This window comes from Nicotiana tabacum, chromosome 3 (genome assembly GCF_000715075.1).
Source record: "Nicotiana tabacum cultivar K326 chromosome 3, ASM71507v2, whole genome shotgun sequence".
NCBI classification, from domain to species: Eukaryota; Viridiplantae; Streptophyta; class Magnoliopsida; order Solanales; family Solanaceae; genus Nicotiana; species Nicotiana tabacum.
The window spans coordinates 113,780,294-113,800,779 of NC_134082.1; the positions used below are offsets into that span (position 1 = coordinate 113,780,294).

General features: G+C 40.4%; 1 long non-coding RNA gene across 1 annotated transcript; it reads right to left on the minus strand.

The window, feature by feature from the left end:
* Positions 1–15,173: 15,173 nt before the first annotated feature.
* On the minus strand, positions 15,174–16,570 carry LOC142174957 (uncharacterized). Its single transcript, XR_012704121.1, has 2 exons — positions 16,301–16,570; positions 15,174–15,440 (listed from the first exon to the last, which is right to left on the minus strand). It is a non-coding gene; the product is annotated as an uncharacterized LOC142174957 (long non-coding RNA).
* Between the last annotated feature and the right edge of the window lie 3,916 nt (positions 16,571–20,486).

The following is a 20,486-nucleotide window of genomic DNA, read 5'->3' on the forward strand; positions in this document are numbered from 1 at the left end:
CTAATCAGGAGCCCACCTGGGGAACAAAGGGAAAAGCAATTCAAGTGTCGGTAATTAGGATCCCACCTGGAGAACAAAGGGAAAGCAATCCATGTTTTGGAAGTCAGGAGCTCACCTCGGGAACAAAGGGAAACAATTCAAGTATTGGTGATCAGGAGCCCACCTCGAGAACAAAGGGAAAGCAACAGTTTTAGAGAAGTGGTTCAAGTGTTGGAAATCAGGAGCCCACCTAGAGAATAAAGGGAGAGCAATTCAAATGTTAGTAATCAGGCGCCCACCTGGAGAACAAAGGGAAAGCAAGTCAAATTTCGGGGGAAAGGAAGATAATTCAAAATTAGGTAATTAGGCGCCCACCTGGAAGAACAAAGGGAAAGCGACAATGTTCTAAGGAAGACAACCCAGTTCAGCAATCAAGCGCCCTCCTGAAAAACAAAGGAAAAGCACCTCAGAATACGATCCAAGTCAGCAACAAAGGAATTTCACCTAGAGAATACAAGTCAACAGAGCAACAGAAATCCCAAGACTAAGTTTGAAGATATAGATAGGATTCTTGTAATTCATAGATCATAGTTGAGTCTAGCATCTTTTAGTTTGTCTTGGTGTAATAAGGGGTTCAGCAAGCAGTAGCAGCAACAACAGTGAAATCACAGCTTCCTGGTAGTCCCAGCTACCAAAACTTCTAGAACTACACTGACCTGATATAGCCAAGGATATGTAGGCAACCTCTGAAGCAAGGTTCGATCAAGCTCTTTCCAAAAATGCTTCCAAAAATGCTTCTCATGGAGTTTCAAGCGGACAAAAATCCCTCATAGTTGCTCATTTTGTCTTTGCCCGGAAACCCTTCGTGTCTTCGAGCAAAGAGGGGCAGTTGTGAGCATGTGATTTTTGCCCTATATGAATTACTCCTACAGAATCCCAAAGAAATAGATTTTTGTTTAAATATTTTCCATTTTCGGAATTTTTGTGGGTTTTTCTTAATTATTTGCACTTTTTCTGTGGATGTTTAATTTCATTTAGTTCATGAAAATACCAAAATACTTTGCATTTGCATTTAGGATTTATTTTTACATTTTTTAGGTTAATTAGTAAATTAGTTGTTTTATAAAAATAAAAATCACAAAAAAATAACTCACTTTGCTTTTTTAACTTTTTAATTTTAAATTTTGTAGTTTTTCTTTTAATTTGGGATTTAATTAATTTTTGTAAATACTATAGTGAGTAATTAGCTTAATTTGGTAAGTTAATTTAATTTAGGAGTTAATTTAGGTTTTAAATTAATTTAGAAAAGAAAAGGAAAATTGGAAATTGAAAAGAAAAAGAAAAGAAAATAAGTAAGGCTGCTGATATTGGGCCTTTTGCCACAGCCCAAATGATTTTGCAAAAAAAAAAACCATTCAGTCTGGCCCAAACCCACACCCTTTTACCCGGTCCAAGCCATCCGGTCTTCTGGACACTTCAAATGACATAGTATGGGGTCATTACTATGCCGTTTGGAGTTCGTTTATGATTAGTCAATCTGGGCCCTCCGTTTCAGTTCATCCAATGGCTGTAGATACCTCATCAAATTCACTTAAATTGTCCAAACACCGTTCATTCTAACCTATGTACTCCTTCACTTCATCTTCTCCATCTACACCCAAACCCAAGCGCCGCCCTAAATTCCTCACCACCTCCGGTGGTGGCGCCACCTCAAAACCGCACCAAATTAACACCACAGGACCCTCATGACCTACCCTTTCCCAATCTCTGACCAATTTCCCTCGAATCCCTCTAGAGTGTCTCGAATCTTCAATTGAAGTAATCCGGCCAAAACCCTAAAAACCCCAAATCTCAAAAATCGTCAAGTCCAATGAATGATTAGGGTTGAAATTGGTTTTACTCGTTTGTTCTCAACAAGAACACACGATTAATGCCAATTTCGGCTCGAAATCAAAGGCGTTGAAGATCTGTCCAAGTCCACTATCCATCCGCCTAGTCTAGGTATTTTTTTTCCGACCATTGTTCTTTCCTTCATCTCGCGATTTATTCTCATCATCTTCTTCTATTTTTTTGTTTTTCTTTCTTGTTTTTTCTGTTTCTCAAATCGTTCTGTATGCATGCTAATGTTAGGTTATTTTTTTTGTTAGCATTGTTTTCTTCGGATTCATGGCTTCAGGAGTTTTTTATAACTCTGTTGGCTCAATTTCTTGATTGGTTTTATGTTGGTTTTGGAATTATATTGGGTTCTGTCAATCAGAAGACCAATGAGGGAAGGGTCCATCCGGGTTTGCCAGCCTAGGGTTTGGGTTGATTGTTGGGTCAACTTGACCCATATCTGGTTCATGAGGGTAATTAACAAGCATTTAAAGGGTAGTTTAGAACTTTGATTAAGAGAATCTCTTATAACTGAATAGGAAGCTGCTAGGAAGGTGGGGTTAGGGTTAATTTTAACAAACAGAACTAAACATTAGGGTCTAAATTGAAAAAATAAAAATTAAGGAAGGGGTAATTGCTAAAGCTTGAAAGCAATTCTAATGCCCTAGAGGTCTCTATAAGAGGCCTATTTCTTTCTTCTCAAGGGGATTGGAGAGAATACAAGATTGAAAAACTTAGGAAACGGTTGAGTCTTCTTTCAGACTCTGAATACTGAAAATTGCTTGAAATTGGTTTGGCTTTGTTCTTTGAGTTCCCTGACAGTCAGAATTTCTAAAAGCTCCAAAAATTTGTTCTCGTCTGAGTTTTAGACTGTTGAAAGAAGCTGGTTTTGCTGAACTGTTGAGCTGATTCTTTTGCTCCTGCTAATTCTTCATTATCTCTGTTTTTCTCTTGAATTCCAGGTATCCTTCAAACTATGGATAACACATGAGGTGTTTTGTGCAATTTGAATGAGGATACATGATGAAGACAATTTGTTTTACTGAATCTTGTTTCCCTGCTTCTTCCATTTCTTTCATATTTTTTAATATTCTAATCTTATGCATGTTATATTAGCCTTCTCATGCTCTTGGTATAAGATGAATCACTGCTGGCTTTTGTTTGATTCTGCTGAGAGTTTGGTGTGGTTCTTAGATTCAAGTTAGTTGCATGTTAATCTTGTGGGATTTTTTGCTACTGTCTTGTATTAGAGAAGGGTTTAGTCGAGGCTTAAATTCTATAGTCCTAAGTTAGATGAAGAACTCTCCTTGCTAGGTTCTGTTCATATTTGTTCAAGCTAGTATTGAATGTAAGGTTACAGTTAATTATTTTATGGGTTTTTTACTTTTTTTTAATGTTGGTTTGGTATTTGAACAAGTTCAGTAACATGATGATGTATTTTGATCTCCAGTTTGAATGTTTAGATTATATATAGTAAAACATCACTATGTAGGAAATCATGGTAGTAATCTCAGTGTTTCAACGAATAGTATTTCAATTTTTTCTGCATAATTGCATCTTAATTAAATAATGCATTTCATGTCTACTTTGCTGAAATTGTTTAAGTTTAATGGAGATTGAGCCATTGAAGGGGCAATTTAGAGCCAAAGGCTCTTGTGATCCTAATGTCCATTTGTTCTGCAGGGACTCGATCTTGAGTCCTGTACTCGTCCGCGTTCATCTCTTCCCCAAGTTTGAGCTCACTTTGGGCCTAGACTTGTGGCCATTTGTAAATAGGAATCGCATGCCCTATGGTGCTTGGGCCAGTTTCTTGGGCACAATATCTCATTTAACTGTTGTCAGCCCAGGCCTCTTCAGCCAAATACTTGATTGTTTTTAACGTTTGCCCATTAATTATTAAGTTGGCTTGAACATTAGCTTGAAATAATTTCAAATCTGTTAAGTCCTTTAACTAATTTATCAGCCCCTTTTGAATTAAGACTTAAGGAATGCCATATAAAGCAAGCTAAAATTTATGGCACTCAAAAGATTAGTTCAAACATCCTTTGAAAAATAGACTTGAGGTGTGCCATTTCAGTAAATAACTCATGGCCCTCGTATAATTGTTTTAATTCTTAAAATCGGGGTGTGCCATCAATTAAACTTTCCATGGCCCTCGCAAACTTAGTTATTAATTCGAACTTTCGTAGTTGCTTTAAATGCGTTCTATAAATTAGTTTTCTTATATTTATTAACTTCAGGTGCACATTTCATGTAACCCAAATTCATTTCCCAACAACGTTAAATAGAACGTCCTGCAAACTACGGGTGCATTTTAGGTGGCGTGGTTCAAGGCATGTTTTAAATAACGTTGAATCTTCTTAAAAGCATTCTAAAATATTTAAAAAGCAGTTAATAAGTTAAAATGCACATAGGTTTAAAAATGTGTAATTAAAATCAGATAATAGACCAATTTTAATAGTTTAAGCGACCGTGCTAAAACCACGGAACCCGAGAATGCCTAACACCTTCTCCCGGGTTAATAGAATTCCTTACCCGAATTTCTGTATTCACGGACTATAAACAGAGCCAATATTTCCTCGATTCGGAATTTGAAACCGGTGACTTGGGACACCATAAATTATCCCAAGTGGCGACTCTGAATGTGATATAAATAATCCCGTTTGAATTGTCACTCAAATTGAAAAAAACTCCCTTATACCTTCTGGGGGTGTAAAAAAGGAGGTGTGACAGCTCTGGCGACTCTGCTGGGGATCCAAACCTAGAAATTTGGTTTAGGGTTCAAGAATTCGAGCTTAGACTAACTGTTATAGTTGGCTTGTTTTATTTGATTTTTACATGTAAAGCCTAATGTGCTAATTGCCGCTTTTTACCGCTTTGATATTGTTTGGACTGTATATAAATTGCTACGAAACCCTCTTCTCTCTGAGTCTTCTAAATTATCTGGGAAGTGTGCACTTCGTGTGACTTCTTTTCTGTTAGAGTCATATCCCAATTTTAGAACGAGGTTCGGACAAGTTGCAAAGCCGGTGAAGCTTCTGTATTCCCGGTACGCTGCCCCCCTCCCCCCGACTCGAGTTGTCCGCTCGGGTAAGCCAGGTCTCGAACAATACACCCAAATTTTAAACCTAGAATAACATTGCTTCATGCCGGATCCCTAGTAGGAATGCTTGTTTGCATCATGTGCATTTTGACTTTGGGGACTCAACACAGGGGTTGGGTCCATCTAGGACAGGTGCACCTGAAATCAAAAGATCATCCTCATGCATTTTGCTTGCTACTTGCGCATTTATTTGACTCGGATTTCATGTTAACCGGCTTCTAGAATAAGGGAGGAATTGAGAAAAACCTAATCGAGGTGAGAGAGAGGAAATTACCCGCCTGTGAAAAAAATCTGGTGTCCAAAATACCCCGAAACTCTACCGAATTTTCAAAAAAAAGAAGGAAAAAAAGCTATTTCAAAAAGTTTGTGTTTTTAATTGCGTCAAAATTGACCGAACTACGCAAGTTTGATTCTCACCGGATGTGGGATATGTAGGCAACCCACATCGGGTCCAATTCCTTTTGCAAAAAAACACAAAAAATATGAAGTGTCGCTGTTTGTCATAAATAAATTAGGTGGCGCCATTCTTGTCCAAAATAGCCAAAAAAGCCCCAAAAGGCACCGGAAGGCTATTTTTGCAAGAATAGCCACCTAGGGCCCTTTTTCAAAAAAAATTTGGTTGATTAACAAAAACAACCCCAATTGTTTTTCCCTTGAGGTGTTGAAGGGCTGTATTCGCAAGAATGTTTTATTCTAAATTTTGTGAAAATGGTTATTTTTCTCTTGAGTCAAAGTAGATCACAGTCTTTTACCCAATCACCTTAAACAAATGTGCAGGATGAGCACATTTGAAAATGAACCTTTCACAGTTCGCGAGGAAATCCCGTTAAAACTACATATGTGGTGGCATGATTTGGGGGAAGTCAGCAGAAAAACTGTGATAAAAGCTTTGGTGGTCTTGTTGGGCTTCTGAAGATTAAGCCGAGGAAGGACATAATTGAGGCTTTGATACCCTTCTGGGACCCAACACATAATGTGTTCCATTTTGCTGATTTTAAGCTAACTCCTACACTTGAGGAAATAGCGGGCTACGCTGGTTTTAGTGGGAATATCAGAAATCAATACCCAGTGGCACCTAGAACAGTGACTCCTCATAAGTTTCTGGAACTTCTAAGCATCAGTCGGGAAGTTCAAGATGGAAATTTGGCCAAGGGATTCTGCACATTCTACTTCTTGTACCGACGTTACGGAAATCCCCGCGGTTTTGAGATGCCAAATACCAGTCTTACTCATTCAGAAAACAAAGATAAGTATGAAACTTGGCGGGGGGCTGGCTTTTATAGTGGCATTCTTGGGTATTTTGGTTTGTCCAAGAAAAGATGGAAATATAGAATTGGGGCTTGTGGGGATAGCCGACTTCATGACTAAAAAGGTAAATGGCACCATTGTACCGATGATCTTGGCAGAGATTTACCGAGCTCTAACTGTTTGCCGAGAAGGAGGAAAGTTTTTTGAAGGATGCAATATGCTCCTACAGCTTTGGATGGAGGAACATCTTTGCCACCATCCAAGGTACATGAACTATGGCATAACCGGTCTTATATGCATTGAAAAGCATGAACAACGGGTGGTGGGTTATGAGTTTCCGGATGGTACGGAAGCGTGGTTTGCACATTTGAGCTCCTTGACTGCAAACAAGATTGAATGGACATTCAGGTGGCTCCCGGTCCGTAAAGTCATTTATATGTCGGCTGAGGCATGTTTTCTTCTATTGATGGGTCTCCGGAGCATTCAGCCTTATGCCCCGCACAGAGTTCTACGCCAGTTAGGTAGGTACCAGACCATCCCACATGATGAGGATTTGAGTTGGCAGGTCATCGAATTGGAACCAAAAGCTGCTTTCCCAGAAGAAAGGGTGCGTCAAATTTGGCATCAATGTAGGTTCTTAGAGCCAAAGACTCGGGTACGAGATCTATCTAGAGGCGAGTTGGAGCCTAGTTACACAGCTTGGTATGGTAAAAGGTCCCAAGTCCATCAAGAGCCCAAACGGCCCACAAAAAGGACCCATGTCCAACAATTCACTGATGGAGTACTGAAGCAATGAGATTGGTTGGCAAAAGAGGCAAACTACAGAGCCACCATAAGCAAATTGGAGGGACAGATCCGGGATCTTAAATTTGACAAAAGTGTACAGGCCGTGGTCGATGAAGGGGAGAAAAAGATATTGGTTCAAGAAAACAAGGCCCTTCGAGCACAGATCCAAAAAATGAGAATAGCTTCTGAAAATCAGGAAAGGAGCCGGAAGGATGAAAGACTCATAAGTAGCCTCAGGAGGAAAATAATTGAGTGCGAGGATGATCTGGAAAAATCCAAGGGTAATCTGGCGAAAGCCCGGGCACAATTAGTGAAGAACGCAGAGGGGCGAGCAGAGTTTGTCCGACAGTTGAAAAGGAAATACAATGGAACAGCCACCAATTTGACAAAAAGGCTAAATACTCTCGAAAATGAGATGGCCAAACAAGCTAAGAATATTAAAGCAAAAAGGGAACATTGCTATGCATTAATGTCCCAGCTGGAGGAAGATATGCAACAGTTGCAGGGTCAAAACCATCGTGATGCCCAGGTGCTAGAAGGTAGGACTCAACAAATAGGGCGTTTGCTCCAAGAAAAGGGTATCATCAGGGAGAGGGTTAGAGTCATTACTGACTACATCGTCATGAAGTGCTATGAATGTTTCACATGATCAGAACCACCTTCTTTGCTGCGGTAATGACCTTTGTTCGCCAAATAGTGAGCGACATGGAGTGTCTTCAAGGGGATCTTGCACATAGGCTCGTGGCAAGACCGACTGATGTCCCGTGGGCCACTGGAGCAGTTGAGGCATTGATGTATTCATGATTTTCATTCGAGTCTATATTTTCATTTTCTTTGTTGGGGTCTGTTAGTCTGTTTTCGGGTTTGTATTTTCATTTTTTTGTTGGAGTCTGTTAATCCCCCTTTTCGAGTCTGTTAGTTTTTATGATTAAATTCTGTAGGGCGAGTCGTTGTAATCAAGACGTTTTTATTTTATGAAAAAAATTTGAAAACCCCAAAATATTTTTTTATTTATTTAAACTTATCCCCCAAACTACACTTGGTTTGATTCATGCGGCGTCAAGATACGTAGGCAATCCCCATAGGATTCGATCATAACCGTGAAATGGAAAAAAAAAGAAAAAAAGAGAAGAGAGAAAACAAGAAAACTGTGGGAGGGAAATAATAGCAAAACACGAGAGAAAAATGAGGGAATAAAAGAAAAACAAGAAGCAAGCAAAGAAAAACAGGAATGAAAAAAAAAAGAGAGGAGTTGCAAATGAAAATTAGGGAAAGCCGGGATGACGCAAGCAACCGATCAAATGCATAATAGAAATGGTTAACTGCTTAGGTGCATTGCATCCTCAATGTGCGGTTGCCTATCCGTTAAGCCCTAATCGCTAATAAGTTTGTTGTTGTCATCAAGTCCAGGTAGGTGGTTAGTTTGTTTGGCATTCTGGCAACTCACCCGTACAACACCAGGTCCAAAGACAAGTTGATCATGGCTAACCAAGAATTGGATGCAAGTGTTATTGATCCATCAAGGCAGGGGGAGGAATCTGATGTTAACTGAAAGAGGAGTTGTATAAGTTGAAACACCAGATGGCAGAGATATACCCTAGCATGGGCAAAAGGGCATCCACCACCATCCTACCCCGCCAACCTTGCTTTCGTCCTGCCCCTGGCTCAATCCCAAGAACCTCCCACTGTTGATTCATCTCCAGGCTTCCGCATTTACCACCACTACCAGGGAACCACCTCCCAAACACCACAAGCACCACCACCCAAACCAGTCCCATACCCTCCTCCACCAGCCACCCCTGTTTTTGTGGCGCCCCCACCCGCGACTCTCCATCGATCCTCCAGTGGGCCTTTATTCCAAACCCAAGATAACCAATACTATCCCCTAGAGCCTACTTTCAAGGCCCCAAAGCCTTACTCCTATACCTCTCGTTTAGACCTCCCTATCGAGATTGAGAAACCACCTAAGAACCCAGAGCAAGAGGAGATGTTCAGGAAGGTTAGAAGTCTAGAGCAGTCATTCAGAAACATGCAGGGATTGGGAGGCCAGGTGAGCGTAGCCTACAAAGATTTGTGTCTATTTCCCGATGTTCGGTTGCCGGTGGGATTTAAGATGCCGAAGTTTAATTTGAATGATGAGCACGGAGACCTGGTGGCCCACTTGAGGGGATTCTGCAGTAAAATGAGGGGAGCCGGCGGGAAAGATGAGCTATTGATGGCATACTTTAGCCAGAGTTTGAGTGGCTCGGCATTGGAGTGGTACACTCGTCAGGATCATAGCAGATGGTATACCTGGGATGATTTGGCCCAAGCATTCGCCCCTCATTTCCAGTACAACATCGAGATTGTTCCCGATCATTTGTCTTTGACTAAGATTGAGAAGAAGCCTAGTGAAAGTTTCAGAGAATATGGTTTTCGCTGGAGAGAACAAGCGACAAGAGTTAACCCCCCGATGGAGGAGAGCGAAATGGCGGAGTATTTTCTGCAGGCTTTGGAGCCTACCTATTTTTACCATCTGATATCGACCATAGGCAAATCTTTCAACGAGGTAGTAAAGATGGGTAGCATAGTGGAAGAAGGGCTTAAATCAAGCAAAATCATGAGTTACTCGGCTATCAAGGCAATTACCCAAGCCATACAGAACGATACTGGGGGAGTGATTGGAAAGAAGAAGAAAGAAGATGTGGCAACAATTGATTCAGGATCATTGTTTGGACCAAGGGGCCCGTCACACCAATATACCCAGCCTCGACCCCATCATCAAACCTACACTCAAACCTCATATAATCCACCCCAACACTACTTCCCGTCACCAGACCCTCATATTTCTGTTCACCACGCCCAGACATATACCCAACCTCCTGACTATGCACAATGGCATGCCCCAGCCCCACAGAACACCTACCCAGCTCCACGAAATGCTTACCCACCCCCACGAGCTTACCAAAACCCTGCCGGCCGTGGTTTCCGACCCAATACAGCATTAAAAAATGAGAGGTTGCAGGGAAAGAGAACCTTCACCCCATTGGGAGAATTTTATACCAGTTTATTCCATAGATTGAGGCAGTTGGATATGCTGAGGCCAATTGAGTCAAAATTGCCAAACCCTCCTCCAAAGAATCTTAATTACTCCGTGAGTTGTGAATATTGTTTTGGTACTCTGGGGCATGATACGGAGAAGTGTTGGCACTTGAAAAATGCCATCCAGGAGCTCATTGACACGAACCGGATTGAAGTCAAAACTCCAGAGGCACCCAACATCAACCAGAACCCATTGCCAACCCATCAGGAAACAAACATGATCGAGATAGTACATAAGGGAGGGGAGCCCAAGAAGCCTTCACAGACTGTCATGATGATTCAGTCCAGTAAGGTCAAGCCAGTTAAAAAATCAACAGTTGAAGGATCAGTGAACAAGTTGGCAAACAGTGAATCATCTGTGTTAGTCAAGGAAGGATCCCCTAGTGATGTTGCGGCGAAGAAAGAAAAGTCAAAAGTGGTTGTGCCAGGAGTGGCAAACAAACCTATCATAATTATAGAGGTGCCCGTACGGATCCTGTCATCATCAAGCCTGTAACCCAGCTGCTGGTAATCAGCACCAAGGCCATCCCATGGAACTATGAACGGGTGATAGTGATCTATAAAGGAAAGGACGTGAAAGAAGAAGTCAATGAGGCCTAGGGATTAACTCGTTCGGGGAGATACTTTGCCCCGGAAGATTTAAGGAAAGCTAAAACATCCAGAGATAACCCAGTTCTGGTGAAGAAAGCAGTGACTGAAGAAGAGGCGGAGGAGTTTCTGAGAAAAATGAAGGTACAAGATTATTCCATCGTGGAGCAGTTAGGAAAGACGCCTGCTCAAATTTCATTGTTGTCATTGTTAATCCACTCAAACGAGCATCGTCGGGCCTTGATAAAAATTCTAAACGAGGCTCATGTTCCCAACAAAATTTCAGTAAACCATCTGGAAAAGATCACCAACAAAATATTTGAGATGAACAGGGTCACGTTCTCTGATGATGAGTTGCATGTGGAAGGTACTGAACACAACAGAGCTCTTTATCTTACGATAAAATGTGAAGATTCTGTGGTTACCAGGGTATTAGTTGACAATGGATCCAGTGCAAACATCTGCCTACTCTCTACTTTGAACAAGTTAAAAGTGGATGATGAGAGGATTCACAAGAACAACATCTGCGTTCGGGGATTTGACGGTGGGGGGAAAGATTCAGTTGGTGATATAGTACTTGAGTTGACAATAGGACCAGTGGAATTCACCATGGAGTTCTAGGTGCTGGACGTAGCTGTCTCTTACAATTTGCTGGTAGGTCGACATTGGATTCATGCTGCCAAAGCAGTCCCGTCCACTCTGCACCAGATGGTCAAGTTCAAATAGGATAGACAAGAGATCGTCGTGCATGGTGAAGATAACTTGTGTGCTCACAGTGATGCCTCTGTCCCGTTCATTGAGTTTGAAGATGACAAAGGGCCTTGGGTCTATCTAGTTTTTGAAACAGTGTCGGTAGAGAAGGTTCCAGAAGGGAAATGTATTCCAAACCCAAAGATAACCTCCGCATCAGTCATGGTGGCCTTTGAAATGCTGAAAATGGCTTTGTGCCCTGTAAAGGTCTGGGTACATCTCTACAGGGAATTGTACAGCCAGTGTCCCTCCCTAAGAATTTGGGTACGTTCGATCTTGGATTCAAACCTACAACGGCAGATGTGAAAAGGGTTAAAAGGTTGAAACAGAAGGCGTGGGTACTTCCAAAACCTATTTCGCGTCGTCTTTTGTCAAGCCCCGTGCCAGGAAACACCCAGTGACGACAGTTCCAAGTTCTGTGGTTGACATTGATGAGGAGTTAATTGAAAGGCTCCAGAGGTTGTTCGTTGATGTGAACATGGTGGAAGTTGGAGAAGGTTCTAGCAAAGCGGACATGCAGTTCGCCGGGCCGAATGCAAAGCTTAACAATTGGAAAGCTACTCCTCTCCCTACCAAGAAGGAGTCTTGATAATTTGTTTTGTTTTCCTTTCTAGCTGTATCATTCCAGGGTTGTGACCCAGACTTTTATTTTTCGCTTGTTGATGTACAAACCCTGTTATCCTTTATTTTCAATGAAATGCAATTTCCCTTTTCCATCATTCCTGATAGTTTTATTTTTGTTTTTCTTTTCTTCTCTGTACAGTTCTTTTTATGCTGGTTTCAATGACATGACATGCATGGGGAATCTTCGGCCCAGTCTTAAAGTCAATCTAATTCTGAATAATAATCCAAAAAATAGAGTGTGATGATGAGTCAGAATGTGATGAGGATGAGGCCTTTGAAGAGATTAGTAAGGAACTAAGTCATTTTGAGGAAAAACTCAAGCCCAACCTGAATGATACATAAGCAATCAATTTAGGGGACCCAGATAATGTCAGAGAAACTAAGATAAGTGTCCATCTTGAACCACAAATCAGGGAAGAAATAATTAAAGCATTATTTGAGTACAAGGATATTTTTGCATGGTCATATGATGACATGCCAGGCTTGAGTACCGATTTGGTGGTCCACAAATTGCCAATCGATCCAGCATTCCCGCCCGTCAAGCAGAAGTTGAGAAAATTCAAAACTGACATGAGTGTGAAGATTAAAGAAGAGGTCACAAAGCAGCTTGATGCAAAGGTCATTCGGGTCACGCGGTATCCCACGTGGTTACCAATGTTGTGCCTGTGCCAAAGAAAGATGGTAAGATCAGAGTGTGTGTTGATTACAGTGATCTCAACAAGGCAAGTCCAAAGGACAACTTCCCATTGCCAAATATCCACATTTTGATTGATAATTGTGCCAAGCATGAGATTGGGTCTTTTGTGGATTGCTATGCGGGCTATCATCATATTCTAATGGATGAGGAAGATGGAGAGAAGACAGCATTCATCACACCGTGGGGAACATATTGCTACCGGGTCATGCCTTTTTGTTTGAAAAATGCTGGGGCAACTTACATGAGGGCAATGACAACCATATTCCATGACATGATACACAAGGAGATTGAGGTTTACGTGGACGATGTGATCATAAAGTCCAGGAAGCAGTCTAACCACATCAAAGATTTGAGAAAGTTCTTCCAAAGGCTCCGCAGGTACAATCTTAAGCCTAATCCTGCAAAGTGCGCATTTGGTGTTCCATCGGGGAAATTGTTGGGATTCATAGTTAGTCGGTGGGGCATTGAATTGGATCCGTCGAAGATCAAAGCTATCCCGGAATTTCCACCGCCAAAGAACAAGACCGAGGTGATGAGTCTGTTAGGGAGGCTGAACTACATCAGCAGGTTTATCGAGGCTTACGACAACTTGTGAGCCCATCTTCAAGTTGCTCAAGAAGGATGCTACGGTCAAATGGACCAATGAGTGCCAGGAAGCCTTCGACAAGATCAAGGAGTATTTGTCGAACCCACCCGTGTTGGTCCCACCAGAACCAGGAAGACCTTTGATTCTTTATTTGACAGTGTTGGATAATTCATTTGGATGTGTATTGGGTCAACATGATGTCACTAGCAGGAAAGAGCAGGTCATCTATTATATCAGCAAGAAGTTCACATCCTATGAGGTTAGGTACACTCCCCTTGAGAGGACGTGTTGTGCCCTAACTTGGGTGGCACAGAAGTTGAAGCATTACTTGTCATCCTACACTACTTACCTCGTCTCTCGTTTGGATCCTTTGAAGTATATTTTTCAGAAGCCCATGCCCATAGGAAGGCTCGCAAAGTGGCAAATCTTACTCAAAGAGTTTAACATCGTATATGTGACTCGGACAGCGATGAAAGCCGAAGATTTGGCTGATCACTTGGCCGAAAACCCAGTAGATGAAGAATATGAACCTTTGAGGACTTACTTCCCTGATGAAGAGGTAATGCATATCGACGAGGTCGAAAAGGAGAAAAAGCCCGGTTGGAAACTCTTCTTTGATGGGGCTGCTAACATGAAAGGTGTCAGGATAGGGCAATGCTTATTTCTGAAACAGGGCATCACTACCCTGTTACAGCTCAGCTTCGTTTCTATTGTACCAACAAGATGGCTGAATACGAAGCATGCATTCTGGGTTTGAGGCTAGCTGTAGATATGGGAATCCAGGAAGTCTTGGTTTTAGGAGACTCGGGCCTTCTGGTGTACCAGATTTAAGGAGAATGGGAGACGTGGGATTTAAAGCTTATACCGTATCGACAATGTTTGCATGATCTTTGTCAACGATTTCGTTCAATAAAATCCAGGCACATTCCAAGGATCCATAATGAGGTTGCCGATGCTTTGGCTACCTTGGCGTCGATGTTACATCATCCAGATAAGGCTTATGCATATTCAGGTTCGCGATCAGCATGCTTACTGTAACATGGTGGAAGAAGAACTTGATGGTGAACCTTGGTTCCATGATATCAGGGAGTACATCAGAATGGGGGTATATCTGGTACAGGCCATAGGGGATCAAAAGAGAACAATTCATCGATTGGCAAGTGGATTTTTCTTCAGTGGGGGAGTTTTGTACAAAAGAACTCCAGATCTTGGATTGTTAATATGCATAGATGCTAGACAAGCCACGACCATCATGACCGAAGTACATTCCGGGGTTTGCGGGCCGCATATGAGTGGGTATGTTATGGCAAAGAAAATTCTTCAAGCAGGTTATTATTGGCTCACCATGGAGCGAGATTGTATCAGTTTTTTGCGCAAGTGTCATCAATGTCAAGTACATGGAGATTTGATTCATTCTTCGCCATCTGAATTGCACACAATATCTGCACCATCGCCCTTTGTTGCTTAGGGTATGGATGTCATCAGACAAATTGAGCCAGCAACTTCCAATGGGCACAGGTTCATTCTGGTGGCCATTGACTATTTCACTAAGTGGGTTGAAGCTAAAACTTTCAAGTTTGTGACTAAGAAGGCAGTGGTCGATTTTGTTCATTCAAATATCATTTGCCGGTTCGGAATCCCAAAGGTGATCATCACAGATAATGGGGCAAATCTTAATAGTCATCTAATGAAAGAAGTGTGTCAACAGTTTAAGATCACGCATCGCAATTCCACCCTGTATCGCCCCAAGGCTGTCACGACCCAAACCGATGGGCCGCGATGGGCACCTGGTACCTTACTCAACCGAGTACCAATGTAACGTATCTTTCTTATTACATCATTATATACACGTGACATACGGGCCTTGTAGGCCAACATAATCATTGATAAACTCAAAACATAGGCCGGCAAGGCCGTACAATCTTTCACGTATACGACATATGTCTACAAGCCTCTAAAAATAAACAAATGTCATAGAGGTCGGGATAGAGTCCCGCCATACCAACCAATATACGTCTAAATCATACTAACCAAACAAGCAACTCCGAAGCAAATGGAGCGCACCAACATCTTCCGCCGAGCTGATAGCCTACTTGGAGGGCTCTCGACCTGTCTATCGGGACCTGCAGGCATGAAACGCAGCGTCCCCAGGCAAAAGGGTCATCAGTACGAACAATGTACCGAGTATGTAAGGCACATAAATAAATATATAAGAGACATGGAAGACATATAGAGTACATGACTCAACCTGTAAGTTTGAATAACTTTGTAAATCATAAATTACATTTAACGTCATGCATATATGCGTAGGAATGTCATGTCTTCCATAGGTACATGTTTCATAACATCATCAGTCTCTGAGGGCATCCCATCATATCATATCGGCCATTGTGGGCAAAATCATCATCGTATACCAGCTGATCAGGTGGTGGTGCGTATATAACGCCATAACCTTTCCCATATCCCATATACATATATATACATACATATATATGCGTATATAACGCCATTTTAATACATACCCATATATGCGTATATAACGCCGTTTGAATCATATTTCAGCCACTGTGGGCAACATCATCATCATATACCAGCTGACCAGGTGGTGGTGCGTATATAACGCCATAACCTTTTTTTCCCATTCCATATACATATATTTACATATATACGCGTATATAATGCCATCTGGTCATGGGTCAATGTACATGAATGCAATACATGAAAAGTACGTCAATAAAATCATTCGGAATGTCATAAGACCATTTTTCCTCTGAGTAATGTCATAAAGTAAACTCTTTTCAACTTTCATATTTTTCTGAGACCTATGAACAGATGATAAAATATTATGACACGTGGAAATTCAAAAACATAGATATCTCTAATACTTCTATGAATAGAGTCATTTATAGAATTTGCGCATTTGCACGTTTCGTTCGTATCGTATGGATCATGCCAAAAGAAAGAAGGGATAGCCTTAACATACCTATTTTTCGAATCATTTGAACGAATCTGCTTCTGCGAAATATGGACGAAACTTATACTTGGATAGCCTCGAAATTGAAACGAACTTGTTTTGGATTTGAAATCTTGGGAAGAATTTTGATTCTGCTTTCACGTTTTTCTCAAAGACAAGAGTCTTTGAAACTTAACCAAAAATCAGATTTTTTTAATCCAAGAAAGGGAAATGTTTCTTGCTTTTTGGTCTTGGGACATTAGTGTCTTATGACCAAAATGAAAGAATCTCAAATCTGATCTTTTGAAGTAGTTGAGTAAGAAATGATTCTTGCTTTTGTTAATTCTAATTAATGCTTAGGTAGCCACCTACTCCAACATAACCATGAGTCATTGTTTGGAAAGTGGTTGGTTGCCACGTTTTGTTTTGGAGATGATTATAAATTTTTATCCACTTATTAGTTAACCGGATAATATTTCGTTGCCCGGTAATTAATCATTACCCCTATAATTTAAAAATTACCCCAAATTATTTAAAATTCTATTTGTTACTAAAATACTTCATATATACTTTATATGTTATACTACCGTGGTCATATGGTACCTTGCATGGTACTAGTCCATAAATACTGCGTATTTTAGCTCGGCCATATTTTACCCCAAAATGCCAAACATTGATGAAAATTCATTTTCTTCGACTTACTTCCCTCTCACCTTCACGAATTTATTCATCACTTATAATCCTTATAATCTCCAAATAATCTTTTCCTTGGACTGATGTCGATTACCTTACAACAAATTTCAACGCACAATACTACAGGGTGCAACATCATCGTAACTTAATACTGCGAAGCGTAACATCACCGTAATATTTTACTACCGGACGTAACACCGTTGTAACATTTTACTGTAGAGCATAACATCTTCGTAACACAATACTGTGGAACGTAATATTGACGTAATATTGCGGGGTGTAACATTATCCCCCCCCCTTTGGAATATTCGTCCTCGAATGTTGACTGATGCTCTTATCATTTTCGTAACTTATAACTATATTGAATACCTTAATACTGTTCTTTCCATTTAAGCAGTTGCTCTATGAATAAATCCAAAGTCAAGTCTAGGGTATTCCCCCCTTTATTCTTTTTGCTCATATCATGACCTGTGGTCGAAATCTTCCTAATCTTGCAACTTTTGTTACCTCCTGTCATGCAACCTGTATGACCCTGGCTTTGTAGGTGCACCTTATTCTATTCATCTTTCCTTTTTCCTTTTATCTTTTAGTCAATCTGTACGCCTTACTTTGTATATACAAGGTTAAATAGGATGCCTCTCTGGGCCTCTATAGGTATACTGAACTCCTTTGTTCGATACTTTTTAGAACTTGCGAATATGGCCATATCTTATTTCATAGATCTGGTTATCCATTCATATGACTTTACTGCATTTCCATGGGTTATACTATATCATAATTTTGTTTACTTCAATCTATCTTTACTGAGGTATGCTTACCAAGCTCCCAGTTACTTTTGTTACCTATCCTTTAGGTATAAATCTCAATCCTTCAATGCTCCTTCATTACCGTTCGTCTTAAGAATCATGACCTAATCACCTGTCATACTTTGTAACTTGTATCTGACCATTGTTGATTTGCCTCAATGTTGATCTATAATCCTCTACTTGAAGACTTGAAACTTCATACGTAATACATTACCGCTAGGGCCTATGTTGCATTGAGGAATATTTGAAGTGATTTCCATAATCATATTTCATAGTGTCTCAATGTGATTCACCTTATGGGGGTTTCCTAATTTCGTGCCGCCAGCGAAATCCTTTCTCCTTCTCTTTTTCTATTTTTTTTTACAAATCATTATTCAATCGAAGGCCCAAACGTCATCCTTTATCTGTCACAATTATACCATCATTTCATTACTAGGTCAGCATTTCATTCTTTCTAAATGCTATTAATCTTAGATTCCTTTGAGTTCATTTAGGCTATACTGAACTTTCAATAACTTAGAGAAACCATTATCCCTCTTGTTTTCATGGACTTAATCCTGAGGACTTATCCATTCTCGTCACCTTTTCACTTGCCTTTCCTCATCCTTACTCATGTTTCCTTAAAGTTTTGTCGCTCTACCATACTTTAGCTTGCGACCTATACATATTCATATATAAACTTTCCTTCAACTTGCTTGCACCATTGATTTCCTTATGTTATTCTAGAACATCAAGCGAGACATCATATCACATCTAACTCTTATTTACTCTCTTAACTAGACCTCTCGATACGTAGAAACCATAGGCTGGAAGATATGCCAGTGAAGATGCCGCTATCATTCCTGGACATTGAACTCCCGTGCTTATAACCTTCTATCCGAAGTATGGACTATTTACAACTTTCTGCATTTGAGTAGCTCGTACGTTGTTCACTTTTACCTTATTTAAAATCTCGTATCATATCTTTTATATTCTTCATAACCTCCCTTCCACCTAGGTGTAATTCACGTCCATAACTTGAAGCTTTATTATAATACTCACACCTCGGGTACATACACAATCCGGTGGGAGCTTCGTACTGACTTCTTATGAGGCTGGTACTTCTTCTAACTGGCTTCCTTGTAGAGCCATTATAGATTATGGTTGTTGTGTTATTTCCCTTGAACATCTGATATTAAGAGTGATTCTGTCATGTTTTCCAGCACAACTTCTATAATTTTTCTAGGTCCAATAATTAGACTCAGGATTTACTTAGGTGATGTAATTCTTTAGTTTCCTCTTCCTTCTGATCAGCCTTTACGTAGGCTTAAGCTATCTTCCGATCTGTGGCTCATGATATCAGTTATTACCTTAGCCTTTCATAGGCGTTATCGAATATCCATGATATAATCTTCTAACAATTCAATCCGTTGTCTATGCCCTAGGCTTGATTCTTTCTTTTAACTTATACCGGAGTCTTCTATGGCTGTATGATTGTTAACAAATATGCTGCCTGGATAATGCTCCAAAATCTTGAGTGTATTCATAACGTACTAACTCTGGATCATTGATCAAATAATTATTTCGTTCCATCTTAGCTTTCTTTCAATGTAAGCTATTACTTTTCCTGGTCTTTTTGTCCACCTCGTTGCATCCATACTTGGCTTATCTTAGTACCCACACTTGCCAGAATTTTCATACAACTCATATAATCTCGAATATTACTTTTAATTATTATTTCCCGTTCATTAGCCATGGTAGGTGCCACTTTCCTTTGGAATGCTTACAATGTTGTTGTGAGATTGTTGTTATGCGACCATTTCTTTTTTAGGTCGTTATGCTTAGGTTGAAGCCTTCTTTCTTATCTCCTCATGTAGTCTTTCATTGTAGTAATTAGGGAGAACCCTTGACTCTCGTAAAGCTGTGGGCTTATTACGGAACTTTTTGATGTCCTTACTTGCCTATAAGCATCCGTAGTTGCTTACTTCCATGCCCTTGTGCTTGTATGGTTGCTTCTGAACTGATATTTTGACTGTCTTCCCAGTGGCACTTTTTTTTAATCCCCGTAATACTCATACGGTACCTTTAACTATCCCGACTTTTGTTTGAATATATCTCAAGTATTATAATGATATTCTTCGAAGCTGAATTCTCTATGTTAGGTTCTACTATGTTTATCATACACAATATAATGACTCGTCTGTAACCTCCTGTTTTGCCATAACTGGGATCTTACTAACCAATTACTAACTACTCGTTGGCCCATTCTCATACCAATATTTCTCGTAATCTTTCTTGGGTTATTTCCTTTGTCTTAACTTATGTCTCGCACTGGCTCTTTATTTATTAATAACAGCTCGGGCAGGAATTTTCACTTTCTTTTTTTTGACGTCGTGCTTGCACAATATTCTTGAATTGTAGCGTATCTGTAAGATTTGGATAAGTGTCATCTCATTCCTCTTTCATTTATCGCATTCTTCCTTCTCCATAGTCACTAGAACCACTTAACTCTGACTTAATGCCACATCACTCCATATTCCCCCCTTTAGGGGTGTACTAAAAGCTGAAGCCATGATGATCTACCTATAGATGTTTTACCTCTTCATCTTTGATGTTGTTTCTCAACATCAATGATCCTTACTCGCCTTGCAGTAATCGTTCTGTACCAAGGATGACAAATACCCTTACTCGCGAGGGTGACACTTAGCGTAACTAGCACATACAGTCTCTTAAGCTTA